Source organism: Saccopteryx bilineata, chromosome 6 (assembly GCF_036850765.1).
Source record: "Saccopteryx bilineata isolate mSacBil1 chromosome 6, mSacBil1_pri_phased_curated, whole genome shotgun sequence".
Lineage (NCBI taxonomy): Eukaryota > Metazoa > Chordata > Mammalia > Chiroptera > Emballonuridae > Saccopteryx > Saccopteryx bilineata.
In genome coordinates this window covers 157453545-157464859 of record NC_089495.1, presented here as the reverse complement: position 1 = coordinate 157464859, position 11315 = coordinate 157453545, and the positions used below count along the sequence as shown (strand labels likewise).

At 36.1% G+C, this 11315-nt stretch overlaps 1 pseudogene; it reads left to right on the top strand.

Annotated features, from left to right (window-relative positions):
• Positions 1-2569: 2569 nt before the first annotated feature.
• Positions 2570-11315, top strand: part of LOC136309408 (ABC-type organic anion transporter ABCA8-like) — a 110160-nt pseudogene continuing 101414 nt past the window's right edge.

Sequence of the window (11315 nt, the reverse complement as noted above, 5' to 3'; positions counted from 1 at the left end):
TAATAACCAAAATTTATAAAGAACTTGTAAATCTCAACACTAGGAAGGCAAGCAATCCAATCAAAAACGGGCAAAAGAAATGAACAGACACTTCTCCAAAGAGGACATACAGATGGCCAATAGGCATATGAAAAAATGCTCAACATCATTAATCATTAGCGAAATGCAAATTAAAACCACAATGAGATATCACCTCACACCAGTAAGAATGGCGCTCATCAACAAAACAACACAGAATAAGTGCTGGCGAGGATGTGGAGAAAAGGTAACCCTCCTGCACTGCTGGTGGGAATGCAGACTGGTGTAGCCACTGTGGAAAACAGTATGGAGATTCCTCAAAAAATTGAAAATGAACTGTCTTTTGATCCAACTATCCCACTTTTAGGAATATACCCCAAGAACACCATAGAATGGTTCCAGAAGGAGAAATGCACCCCCATGTTTATGGCAGCATTTTTCACAATAGTGTTGTTTTTTCTTCTTATAATGTTACTATCTGGCTTTGTCACAAGAGCAATGGTGCCTAATGGAATAAGTTTGAGAGTGTTTCCTCTTATTGAATTTTTGGAAGAGTTTGAAAAGGACTGGCATTAATTCTTCTTTAAGTGTTTGGTAGAGTTCACCAGTGAAGTCATCTGGTCCTGGGCTTTTCTTTGTTGGGAGGTTAGTGATTATTGATTCATTCACCTTACTCATTATTAGTCTGTTTTTACTTTCTATTCTTTCATGATTCAGTCCTGGTAAGTTATATCTTTTTAGAAATTTATCCATTTCTTCCAGGTTACCCAATTTGTTGGAATATAGTTGTTCTTAGTAGTCTTTTATGATCTTCTGTATTTCTGATACCAGTTGTAAGGTCTTCTTTTTCATTTCTGATTTTATGTATTTGTATCTTGTTTTTAGTCTACTTAAAGGTTTATCAATTTTTTAAATCCTTTTTTAAATATACATTTCAGTTTTCTCAATCATTACTATTGCTTTTCTGGTCTCCATTTTGCCTATTTCAACTCTGAGCTTGGTTATTTCCTCTCTTCTGTGAACTGGGGATTTTGTTCTTCTCTAGTTTCTTGGGGTCTGAGAATTTTTCATACTATGAACATTTAGCACTCAGTGGGATCTTCTCTAGTACAACTGGTTTTACAGCATCCCATGGATTGTGCTGTGCTGTGTATGTACGTTCATTTGTTTCAAGATATAAATTGAGCTCCCTCTTGAGGTCTTCTTTGATGTGTTAGTTGTTTAAAGGTGTTGTGTTTAGTTTTCACATATTTGTAAATTTTGCAGTGTTCCTCTCATTGTTGATTTTTAGTTCCATATTATTATGGTCAGAAGAGATAATTAGAATCATTTTAGTCTTCTTAAATTTTCTAAGCCTTGTGTTGTGGCCTATCATATGATTTATACCTGTTTGTTTTGGGAGATCTTGGGTTTATGACAACTTCTTTTCCCTTCTTTAATGATAGCTTCTCTTTTTGTGTCCATCAGACAACACCAGGTCCCCATAGCTAGCAGTAGTAACTTATCTTTGCTTAGGAACAAGAACAGGAAGTTTTTCCACCCTAAGCTCAATGAAAGAAGGCAGTTGCTTTTTACACAGTGCAATAACTGTTTTGCCCATTCCTTATCAATAATATAAGTCTTCTGGGAACTATAGTAGAGGATGAAAAATGAATGATTTAAAGATTTCCCCTCAACCCAATTAGCAGTTGGTTACTTCTTCACCCTTTTCCAAGAAGCAACAGCAAGTCTAGACATACAGGGCTGCTTCTTTGGAGAAAACATTCTGAGATGTGGACTGGTTTGTAGCCTGAGAGCCACTGAGGGGTTGCTGAAGTTTCTTGCTTTGTCCCCATCATTTGTATGAGGACTAAGTGGGGACATAAGGTGTTGAATAATGTGTGGTAGGATAGGGTGTGGTTTCAGTCCACCGACTGGTGGAGAGGCCTCAGTGGCTGCTACAGGTACAGAGACTGGAGTGCATGTCTTTGCAATGGGAAATGGGGACAAAGCCTAGCAGGATGGGCTGCCAGATACACTAGGGCTCCTTCACTCAAGTGCTGGATAAAATGCAGAATGCACTGCTCTGTGCAGGCTCTTTATATTGGTGATAATTATTTAGTCTGAACAGTGAAGGGGAAAAAATGCATTCTCTATGAACCAAGTGAATGAACTACTCTGATACCAGGAAGGAGAGCTCTACTTCCTGCAATGATTCTCTAGTCCCCTCTGCTAACAAAGCTTTCTGTTACACCAGCTGAAAAAGAAATACACCTACAGGGTCCAGATACATTTCTTTCATCAGGCTGTAAGGGAAGAATTTGGAGCTGAGATGCCATATATTGATAAGTGGCTCAGTGTGAAACAACAACAACAAAATGATGGAGTGAAGGGTGGGAGGTAAAGAGAAGCAGGAACCATAATGAAACGCTAACTTTGGAACTTTTGGATGCTAAGCACTCATTCGGAATACTGGAGTCATCAAGCTACTAATTTTTGTGTTCACAAAGTATTGCTTCTTGTTATGACCTTCACATTCATTTTACCTTCTTTCTTTTTTCCTTATTTACAGGGAAAAATGAATAAAAGAGAGACAAGTGTGTGTCAACAAACTTGGGCCTTATTATGCAAAAACTTTCTTAAAAAATGGAGAATGAAAAGAGAGTCCTTAATGGTATGATTCAATATCTGTCTCTTCATAGTTGTGAAGGAAAATGGGCATTCTCTGGGAAGAATTGATGCTTTGTTAATTTCCCTTCAAAAATATAAATATATAATACACCTGTACACAACAGAAGAAGTTGTTTCTCAAATTGTAAATTTTTCTCAGGATATTTCAATTAACACAGCCTCATAATTTAAAGTCTAAAAGCACTGAGCCTGGTCAGGAACAAAGAACCTGATTAAGGTCTTAAATGTCAGTGGTAACACCTTTTGCTAACTTTCCCACACCCAGATATTAGAGTTAAATACTTGTATTCTGAAAATATCTTATAAAATTAACCCACAGAAATAGAAATCTGGTATTTTCTCTTTTGATTGTTTCTTTTTTTGTTTTTTTTCTTATAAAGTAAATCATTCTCTTTAAAAATAATAGATCATTTGGAAATGTGATTAGTTTATTAGAACTTGTAATCTTACCAAATAACAAAAACCCTGCTTAAACTTCAGTATCATTTTAAAATCAAAAAGGTATAGCTAAGTGACATTTTAATGAAGTTGGAATAATATTGTATATCTATTGTAGATGTTTTTCTACAATCATGCATTTAAGACATAGAGTGATTTCTCATTGAATGTTTTTAAGTGACTGGTATTGATAACTAACCAAGATAGTGTTTCTCAGGTCACCAACATACTGTTGAGTTTCGAATACAAGAAACTTGGCATGCAATCAATATTTTATCACTAAATGAGCAATGCCTTTAAATGGTCTCTTGTAACACATAAGTTTTCAGCTGAATCAAATACAGGCATATCTTGGAGGTATTATGGTTCAGTTCCAGATCTCTGTAATAAAGTGAGTAATACAATAAAGCTAGCCATAATTATTTTGCAGGTAGAAGGCCTTGCCTTTAGAAAATGCGCCATCTGTGACACGCAGTAAAGCAGAGCACAGTAAAGCGAGGTCTGCCTGTACAGCCTGAGAAGGTCACCTCAGGAATACCAGCTGATAAGAATTTGTAATGCTTGCCACTGTTACCTCTCATATTTTCATGTCAGTGCATGCTTTAGACTGTTGCTGTGGATAAAAAAATTTGAATTTCTATGAATAGCTAAATTATACAGACTCCTGAAATTTTTACTGTCCATATTTTAAATGGTTCATAATATGGGATAATTTGAAATTAGAGAGGTGAACAAGACAAACTTGATGACCAAATAATTGTGCATGACTGATTTGAAACCATCATTTTCCTTATTTTTGTCTCTTGCTTTGTGTAGGAATGGTTGAACTTATTGCTAGTAATAATTTTTTTGTACCTGATTGGATTTCGTCATAAATTTCATGATTTTTCTTCACAAACTTCCATGGACCTGGCACGGTTAGATTCATTTAACGTGTCTACATTTACTATTGCATACACACCTTTCACCAATACAACCCAACAGATAATGAATAAAGTTACCTCAGCCCCCTCTGTGCAAGGTGAGTTTTCTAGCAACCTAAGAGGAAATTCTGATGTCAATATTTGGTCTATTAGATTGCAGAGGCTTGCATTTCAGTTAATAAACTGTATCAATTGTCACAATTTCTAGATTATGTGAAATGTGGATATAGTTTCCCTCTGTTGGAAGTCAGAGGCCAATTCTTAATACCTACATGAAAACTGTGAAGTACTTTTTTCCCAACCAAAGGATGAGCACTTAGATTGCACAGTCTTTCAAAACAAATCTGCTGCTCTCCTGCAGTAGTATTGTAAGGTGAACCCATGACTCTTGGTCCACCCAGTCACTGGAAGTTATAGAAGATCTCTTCTTTTTGTCAACCTCTGTCCATTACTCCACTCTACCCTTGGTAACCAGTGATGTGTTTGGATTCTGACCCCTCATCTGAATTCAGTCTCCAAAAGTCTACCCACTCTGTAATCTGTATTCAGGCCTTTACCATCTGGAGTTTCTATGACCACAGTTTCCAGATTATGTCGAGCTTTTCCTTCTTGTCCTGGCTTCAGTGCACACAGGCCAGGTGGGTGGATGCAGACATCTCAGGCTTTCCCATCACACCATCACTTCCACACACATCTGAATGTCTGCACTGTGCATCTTGCCTGCAATCAGTAAACCCACTTTTTTGTGTGTGTTTTTCTGAAGCTGGAAACGGAGAGAGACAGACAGACTCCCGCATGCACCCGACCGGGATCCACCCGGCATGCCCACCAGGGGGTGATGCTCTGCCCCTTCCGGGGCAGCGCTCTGCTGCAACCAGAGCCACTCTAGCGCCTGGGGCAGAGGCCAAGGAGCCATCTCCAGCGCCCGGGCCATCCTTTGCTCCAATGGAGCCTCGCTGCGGGAGGGGAAGTGAGAGACAGAGAGGAAGGAGAAGAGGAGGGGTGGAGAAGCAGATGGGCGCTTCTCCTGTGTGCCCTGGCCGGGAATCGAACCCTGGACTTCTGCATGCCAGGCTGATGCTCTACCACTGAGCCAACCGGCCAGGGCAGTAAACCCACTTTTGATTCAAGATCTTCACCTTATCTGACTCTCCACCGAGGTGTAGTCTTTCAGTCCATCCTGAGATGTATTTGCTTCCACCTGTTTCACAGTGTCCTCTTGAGGGTCCATGTCATGAACTTGTGCTTTTCAACAACATCTTTGTTAAAGGTCACATGCAATGTGATAAGAAACATTCATTAAATGACTACTATGTGTACAATCTTTACATAGAACTCTCTCCGCAATGAATGTGCTAATGTCTTTATTTTACAAATAAGATGATTGCAATTATGATAATAAATATGCATTCAATACTACAATGCATCGGATTTTTAGAGACTATTGTATAGAATTAGAATACTATTCTGTGATAATAATTGTATCATTCTGTATTATATTGATATGTACTATGTATTAATATCCTGTATTAACAATGTTAAGTTCATTTTACAAATATGAAAATTGAGTAACAAAGGTTCAGAAACTTGCTCATAATCATATATACCTAAGGATTGTTTTCAGGAAAAATGTTAATTCTATCAAAAAACATGCTACCTGCTTCCTCCACTTTCACCTTCAACATTCCCACCCCAATCCATAGTTCTCTTGTGTTCCTTCTCATTTTCTCAGTCTTAATAAAGTAGCCAACCGGCCAGGGCTAATTGTGGTTTAAATATATAAATTACTATCATTTTAGATTATTTATAGAATAATTCTAATTCTTCTGTAAATAGTTTAATTTTTATTGTATAGTATATGTAATTGAAATTAGTTCATAATCCAACAAATAAAAGTAACTAATTTTCAAGTATACTTTCAGATTACACACTGTCCATGTAAAATTTTAGAAAAGTCTCTTCCCAACCTTTATTTTGCCTGAATTACTCCAAATCAATGTTTTATTTTATTTCCATAACATGTCTTAGTAGGAGGAATTGAACATGAAGCCTGAAGATAGTGTCTTTTATAATTTACTGACAATAACCTTTTTTTTTTGTAGGGTCAGTTAAAGAAGTCTTTAAACTTTCTAAAAAAGAAGGTATTGAACAATTATTACTCATGTATCCTGAGAAAATAGTAGGAGTCATCTTTACTAATTCATTCTCATATCAATTGAAATTTGGGAGGATGTATAAATCAAGAGTGAAGGAACTCAACCACCATACAGGTAACTTTTTAGTAATACAATTCGACTACTTTTTATTTCATGATGTTGTAAGCCATATGTGGGAATGATGTTAATACAGTAAATTTAAAAATCTTTTTCTATGATGATAATGTCAACAGGCCAATCAACACATTTCAAAAATATATATTAATTTTGAGGTTTATTAACATACTATATTATAATGATGGTTTTATACATACATATAAATATTTATATGTATACATATACATGCAAGTATACATATAGTATGTATATCATATTACTGTTAAAAGAAAATAAAGTTATTTTCAGATAAAATACAGCAAATTTCCCTTTAACTGTTTGAGTAAGCTTACATAAAAGTAAAGGAATCTTCCAAGGTCCTCAAATGAAGAGGGAATCAAATTCAGTGACCCATTATAATTAATGCTATTTAATTTTACCAGTCTTACTAACCAATAGTTTTAGGTTTTAGTAGCTACATGAGAGCTAGTGAGTTTACATAAAGTAAAGATTCTTGTATTAATTTGGATCCTGAGAGGCTACATACACAGTAAAAGGGTAGACAAGAAAATATTACCTACTAGCAAAAGAAAGACAAAAGAAAACGTTGCTCTTATCATGGGCTTTGAATGAAAAGAAGAACATTCCCCTGGGAGAATTTATAGCTCGAAGCACACTCTCCCTGGAGGTTGGGGTTCTATCCACCTCAACTACCTGTTCTAAGAAACCCCAACAACAAAAATAAATGAAGTGATCCTGGGGTGGGTAGGCCCTAGGGTGCCTAGCAGAAGAGCTTATGAATCTTTTATAGAAAAATACACCCTGGACTTAAGCCAAATATCTTTGAATATTAATGTACAGTCCGAGATGAGAAGTCAAGACACCATAAGTAAGAGTCAGGAGAACCAACAAAGCAGGTTACATTGTTCCCAGTGAAATTATAAAGCTGAGAATATAAAGTATCCATGCATAAAATGTTAAAGAATAAACAAAGGAATAAAAAATACAGGAAAATACCCTGGTTAGTTGCATTGACCCTGTGCGTGGATGTCCGAGGTTGGATTCCTGGTCAGGGCACACAGGAAAAGCAACCATCTGCTTCTCCTTCCTTCCCCCTACCCTTTCTCTCTCTCTCTCTTTTTCTCTCTCTCTCTCCTTCTCCTGCAGCCATGGCTCGATTGGTTCAAGCATGCTGGGCCTGTTATTGAGGATGGCTACATCAAGCCTCCATCTCAGGCACTAAAAATAGCTTGGTTGTAAGCATTGTCCCAAAATTGGCAGAGCAATAGACCCAGAGTTCTGGGTGGATTCAGGTCAGTGTGCCTGTGGGAGTCTCTCTATCTACTCTACTCTTACTTAAAAACAAAACAAAACACATACCCACACACACAAAACAAGAAAAGATACCATATGAAACAGAAAGTCTTAAAACATTACCTTGGAAAAAATAAAGTCTAAGAAAGATAAGAACATTATTATGAGAAAAGTATAAAACTTCATTTAAAAAGGCCCAAATAAATGAAAGAATATATCACATTCTTAGACACATATCACATAGACAGTGTATTCGTTTTCTATTGCTGCGTAACAAATTATCACTAACAGTACTCATTGGGTAGTTCATAGCTCATAGGTCAGATGTTTGAGCAAGCTTAACCAGGTCTCTGCTTAGGCTCTCAAAGGCTATAATAAAGGTATTGACCAGGCTGAGTTTTTTTCGTGGGGCTCTTAGGAAGGAGCCATTTCAAAGCTGATTCATGATATTGACAGAATTTAGTTTCTTGCAGCCTGGAAATAGTTTCTCATGGCTTTCCTGACTCTCAGGGGCAGGTCCTTCTCAGGAATTAGAGAGCACAGTCTGGTTTTGCATGTGAACCTCTCCACCTTCAAAGTCAATAATGGCAAGAGTGAATCTTTCTTCCTTCAAATCTTTCTGACTTACCCAGCTAGAGCAAACACATTTAAAGGTCTTGTGTGATTACATTAACCACTTGGATAAACTCCCTGACCAAGGTCAATTGTGCCTTATAATATAATCATGGGGCTGATATATCCTTAGACTCATAGGTTTCACCCCACACAAAGGATAGGGTATTATATAAGGGCAAGATGTTAATTTTAGAATTCTCCCTCCTACAGATGTGAATTCTACCCTGATTTCCTTAGAAACTTATTGTAATTTCAATCAAAATCATAATAGAGCTTTTCATTTAAATTGGTTCATTTATTCTAAAATATACTTCTAAAAGGAGCACAGAATAGCACAGATGCTCATTAAAAATCATGAAGTTATAAATAATTAAGACCATGTGCTATTACTATAGTAACAGATAGGTAAATTAGGGAAGAGAGACCCTCAGAAATATTTTTCACAAATATGAAAACTAACATATGACTGAGAACACATGACAGAGCAATGCTAGAAAAAGTTTCCTTTTATAAAGAACAAAATGAAATGATCTCACATGAACAACCAATCCAGGTAAAGAATTAAATGAGATAAACAAGCTCCTTAGAGGTCAATGTAGGGCAATATATTTGTAACAATGGGACAGAAAATAATTTCTTGAACAGAATAACAAAAAGTAGTCTATAAAAGAAAAGATTGATAAATCCAACTAGACCCAAATGAAGGATTTCTCTTTATCACAAGATACCATAGTTAGTGAGAAGTAAAGGTAAGTCTTGGGATGAGGTGTTAACAACAAATAAAACCAACAAAAAGTTAATCTCCAAAATACGTAAAGATTTCCTCTGAGTAAATAAGTAAAAGTGTAGAAGGCGGAGAGTCATGAAAATATATAGTAAGAAATTTATAAGAGGAGAAACAGCCAGCAGGAAAGAGCACACGGAGAGGCGCTTCTCGGCCTTAGCAATCAGGGAAACACATTTTGAAATCACATGTGGTGTCACGTTTACTGGACAGTAAATAGAACAACAATGCAGAATGTTGACCAGGATATGTAGCAAAGAGAAGCCAACATCACAAAATGTTTAAATTTCACAAAAATTGAGAAATCTAACTTCTAAGTTGAAAATGTGGCTAACACAAGACCTAGTATCACAGGAATCCTACTAGTGACAGGGTCCCGCCTGTGCTTAAGACATGCAGCCTGTTCTGTTCTCCTTTCTGAGGGCAGGAAATAATTAAGTTGTGTAACTATAACCAGATGCCTGGACTCAAGACATTGAAAAGCAGATGGGAATTCTCTGGAACATTTTCTCACCCTCTTCTGCAAGCTAGGTTGTCATGCCTAAGTGGCAGTGCCAACTACTAATGGGAGGAAACACCATCATCTTAGGACCCTTAGTTTGATGTGGAATAGAGGACCCCCCAGACCCTTCTTCTAAGATCTATGTTGAATTTGTAGCCTGAGTGAGAAATAGACCTTGTCTGTGATAAGCCATTGAAGATTTGGGCTTGTTTGCTATTGTAACATATGGTAGACTATACACCCATATTCACAAGAAGATATGGATAGGATTTTCATAGCAGCAGCTTTTTGTTGTTGTTGTTGTTGCTTTTTGGCAATAGTTAAAAGATAAAGGGGTCCTAAACAAATTTCAGCATGGACAGGTAGATTGAATTACATTCCTGTATTAGGATTCTACACAATCATAAGAAGGAAAACGAGCCATTTATATAATTTTCAAAACCATATTATAGAACAATGGAAGCAAAGTGAGGCATAATGAATATAATGAATTCTCAAATTTAAATAAAACTTAAAAATTTTAAAGTTATATAGGTTGCTTAGGTACACATAGTAAAAGTTTAAAGGCATCTCTAAATAAACACAACGTTCAAGAAAATAGCTAGGCAGGGCTTGGGACTAGGAAAGCATAAAATCATAGACAGTACACAGACGGGGTTCTAGCAGTGCTTACAATGGTGCATTTATGTATATAATTTGATCATATGTATATATGTGTTTATAATACTGTCATATCATTTGCATATATAAGTGACTTCAAAATGATTTTCTTAATATTTAAAATTTAATGAGACATATATTTACTTCCTCTATACAATTTTAATTTGTCATATTAAATGATATTTGGTTAATGTATTTTAATACTCATTGACCTGTAGGTCTTCTTTTTTTATTAGCATATATTTTTTTTTCAAAAGATGTTCTGACACAATGTAAACATGGTGGTCATCATCTCATCCAAACATATATTTGCTCATTAGGCCGGCATTATAGCCAATGTTAGGCAAAACCTTTAGTAGCGTTTCTCAATCCATATAAAACCCTGCTAACTTTTGAAAGACATAAAATGGTACTGTTTTCACAATACAGAATCAGAAAATAAGAGCTCAACAGAATTCTTGATTGTAAAGAAGGAGAGAAATGAATATGAGAAAATTTAATGTAAATATCATAATTTGATTATCATATTATAGGAGTGCTCTGACCACTCCTCTTTGGAAATCATTACTATAATTTATGTTTAAACACATTCTGAGTCAAAATAAGAACAGTTGTATTTGGGCCATTGTAAGGTCTTCTCTTTCCTATAGTCAGAACTGAACTAATCCATAATAATACTTATACGTTTTTTTCCCCTTTAAAGCACATTGTTATGAAACAGGATACAAATATGAAAATGTTCAGTGTGTGGTAACAGAATTCTGGACGGAAGGTTTTGTGTCTCTTCAAGCTGCTATTAATGCTGCAATTATAGAAGTGAGTACAGAATGTCCAATAAAGACTAGTAACGGTATTAAAGGTATCAAAAGTTCCATACAAGAAAATAAAGCCTTGTTCTTTCATTTACTGACCCATTTATTTACAACAAAGCTTTCTTAAGTTGCTATGTGCCATGAGGACTTTATATGTATATAACTAGGAGGAAAATTGCCTCCTCGAAGAAGAAAACCTTGTCAGGAAGCCAGGCATACAATAAAATTATGAGGAGACATATCACGGAGTTATAATAAAGTCCTTAGAGAAAAATAAGCCAAAGCTTGTCAGCCTGGAATGCCATGGAAGAACTCCTGATTGGAATG